We start from the raw sequence: 3,616 nt of genomic DNA, 5'->3' as shown, positions 1-3,616 counted from the left end.
ATATATAAATTATTGACGTGAAACGGTTTTGGAGAAATGTGTTGTACCTAAATAGAGCCAAGAGTACCGAATGTATCGTTATCTTACTTAGAATGTCACAATCGTTTGTAGGTCGTTTGTAGGTCTATGATAGACAAAAATTAACGTTTGATAGATCTCCCTATTTCTAAAATAAGAAAATTAAAAAAGCTCAACATTTCTACGGAAGTTAGCCCCCTGTTTTTTTAATTTTGGAGATAGAATGTTGAATTGCCGACTAAGTGATGCAGAATCGTTTGTAGGTGATTGATAGATCTCCTCCAATGCTCAATATATAAATTATTGACGTGAAACGGTTTTGGAGAAATGTGTTGTACCTAAATAGAGCCAAGAGTACCGAATGTATCGTTATCTTACTTAGAATGTCACAATCGTTTGTAGGTCGTTTGTAGGTCTATGATAGACAAAAATTAACGTTTGATAGATCTCCCTATTTCTAAAATAAGAATATTAAAAAAGCTCAGCATTTTTACGGAAGTTAGCCTCCTGTTTGTTTTTTTTTTTTAAATTTAGCCGAGAGAATGTTGAATTGCCGACTAAGTGATGCAGAATCGTTTGTAGGTGATTGACAGATGACATTCGGGCTCCTTTAATGCTCAATATAAAAATTATTGACGTGAAATGGTTTTGGAGAAATATGTTGTACCTAAATAGAGCCAAGTGTACCGAATGTATCTTTATCTTACTTTGAATACTGCTGAGAATATCACAATCGTTTGTAGGTCTATGATAGATAAAAATTAACGTTTGATAGGTCTTCATATTTCTAAAATAAGAAAAAAATCGTAGTTTCTACGGAAGTTAGTCCCTTGATCTTCTTAAATTTTATCGATAGAATTTTCAAATGCCGACTAAAGGATCAGAATCATTTTTAGGTGATTCATAGATGACATTCAGTCTCAGTGTATTGTACCTAAATTGAGCCAAGTGCACCGAATTTATCTTTGGTATAAAGAGGGCTGATAAGGATTGACTAGTGCTTACTTTTCCATCAGGGGTTACTTAAAAAAAATTGCAATATAAATCTGAACGAAAAATGGCATTTCAATGCCAACACGAAACCGGTTTGTGTCCAAACTAAATTCGTTCAAAATTATATGATCGTGTAAAAAGTATTGCAAAGTTTTAGGCGTTTAGATAACATAGTAGGAATATTCTTGAAACCCCGAAAAGCCGTTGCATGTAGCACGGATTGCAAAACTTGCAAGCACAAAAACATGGGAACAAATTTAAAAGTTCTCCACGATTAAAAATAAGAACACATGAGATTCTGTTAATACATAGATACGCATTAAATTTCTTACATAGCATAAGAACTGTCCGTTATTTATGCTTATTTCGGTATCGCCGGTGTACTATGTATCTTCAGCGTAATTTTGAAGAACAACCACATGTTTTCAACTCATATGTAGCTTCACGCTCTTTTTATTTGCCATTCAACTTAAATTAAATTCCAAAAAAATACTATGTACATATCGGCGCCTGAGTGGAAGTACGACCTATCTCGACTACCGGTTCGAAAACGCCCTATCTCAGCAAATGGTTGAAGAAGGGCCTATTTCAGAATTTGGTTAAAAACGCCCTATCTAGAAAAGAATTCTGAAATAGCACGTTCCTCAACCAAATTCTGAAATAGTGCGCTTTTCTACCGTTTCCTGAAATACGTCGTTTTTGAAGCGGCAGCCGACATAGGGCGATCTTCAGCTCAGCGACGATATGTGGCAGCTTACACATTTATAAGCAAAAGTATCAAATAATCATACATTTAATATGCCATTTTTTAAAACGAAAGCAGTATGATTCACAGAAGTTTTACCTCCATCCCCCTTGAATAATTCCTTCGCTTTGGCCTGCAACTGTCGAAGAATTATCTATTACCACTTCCTGTGTTTCTTTCCCTCGCCAATTATCACGAGATGTAGAGTCAGAATCGTCTAAAACCTCTATATCTATTTCTCTTTTGACCACATTCTCTTCATTGGACTTCGTATACATTGTTGATGGAGACATTTTTCGGTCAATAGTATTGCAGCGAACGTAAACTACAGCATGAGGTTCAACCTTCTTGTTTTTATCACACCTAGAGGTTCTAACTTCACAATCATCATGTATTTCCCAATTTGTCATTCCACGATAACAATATGCCTTGTAGTGATGATGTTTAAGCTCAATGACTCCAGCCAAACGATATTTCTGGGATTTTAAGTCAATAACCGTTGGCAAAGCACCCAATTTACATTCTAGTCCCATTTTGTGAGTAACATTTGATCGGATGTATAATTCCACAAACACCTGGGATTTATAATCAATGGTTACCTTGCAAATCTCATCACATGAATCGTTGACACAATGGCAGTTGCCAGGTTCATTGAATAATTCACAATAAGCTAGAGTTCTAGATCCCTTGTCAACTATAGTGCGGTTATTGACAGTCAAACTATGTCTACGTTTCATATATTTGCCACATTGAGGACATTCAAAAGTCAGATACGCTGAAGGCTCGGTGTTAAAACACCATGCCCACATTCCAGTTACATTGCCATAAATATCTAGTGAGTAAGGTCTCAATACTTAATCATTTCCCAGATATTCGTGAATTAACTCAGGGAAGAAATTGGTCAATAATATATTTCTTTCGTCATAAACTTGTTTGTTTGGTCCTTCTTGCATATAATCTAGAACAAATTTAATTGTTTTGGTTTTTGAACCTGTCAAGAATAAAGAATAGTGTTCATCATCCACTGCATCACTAAGCAATATTTGTACAAAAGAATCAAATCTGTAGGTATTTTTTACAGAATAATATTTCCCTTCTATCACTGAATGGTTTCTTATATTATTTCCATTACAAAGAATTTGGAATTTTTTATTGTTGTTGCTGAGCTCGTTACGGTATTCAATATCTGGTTTGGGTTGAAAGTAAAACCCTGTGATATTAGGGCACATTGTCTTATGCCAGTTACTATTGCAAGTCTCATTGACGTTTGGTGCTTCAGATGGCAACATGGTGCATTCGGTTGCTGGACTCGCTGACCTATCATCTTGTAAAGATTCTTCCTGCACACATGACTCGGCGTTATTTTCTCGCAACTCAGATTTCTGACTCGTTACTGCCTTACCAAACTTCTTAGGCGGTGGACTCGGACAAGGGCCGTGCTCCTCAGTAAAGTGTGTGAGCTCCGAATTTAGCATAGTTGCGGAAGCTGTGTGGTCATTAAATATTACTTTTTTAAGTCAGAAAAATGGCCTTCAACATCACTACTCGTAGCGTGGCCTCCAAGAAATGGAAGAGGTATTGATGTCCATAAACAAAATTCATAGGCCACCGGTTTGAATCTATCAATAAAATCTTTGAAGTAAAAGGAGTTGGGCTCACTGCCCAGTTGGCGAACGCAAAGGGCTTTGTTGTAAATATCATCGATCCAAGGGCGAGCATGACAACGTTCAGTAGTTTGCATCTTCACAGGATCTTTGTACTTCACATCTTCACCTTCCAGGCCTTCAGCTTCGCCCCCATCATAATTTCGACATGCAATTTTCCTTTCTAGTTCCTTTGAGGCCTCTAATACCGTCTGAC

This window comes from Rhagoletis zephyria, unplaced genomic scaffold, assembly GCF_001687245.7.
Source record: "Rhagoletis zephyria isolate East Lansing unplaced genomic scaffold, Rhagoletis_zephyria_1.1 Rzeph_scaffold_01547, whole genome shotgun sequence".
Taxonomy (NCBI): domain Eukaryota; kingdom Metazoa; phylum Arthropoda; class Insecta; order Diptera; family Tephritidae; genus Rhagoletis; species Rhagoletis zephyria.
The sequence above is the reverse complement of the archived record's forward strand: the minus strand, read 5'-3'. Positions refer to the sequence as shown.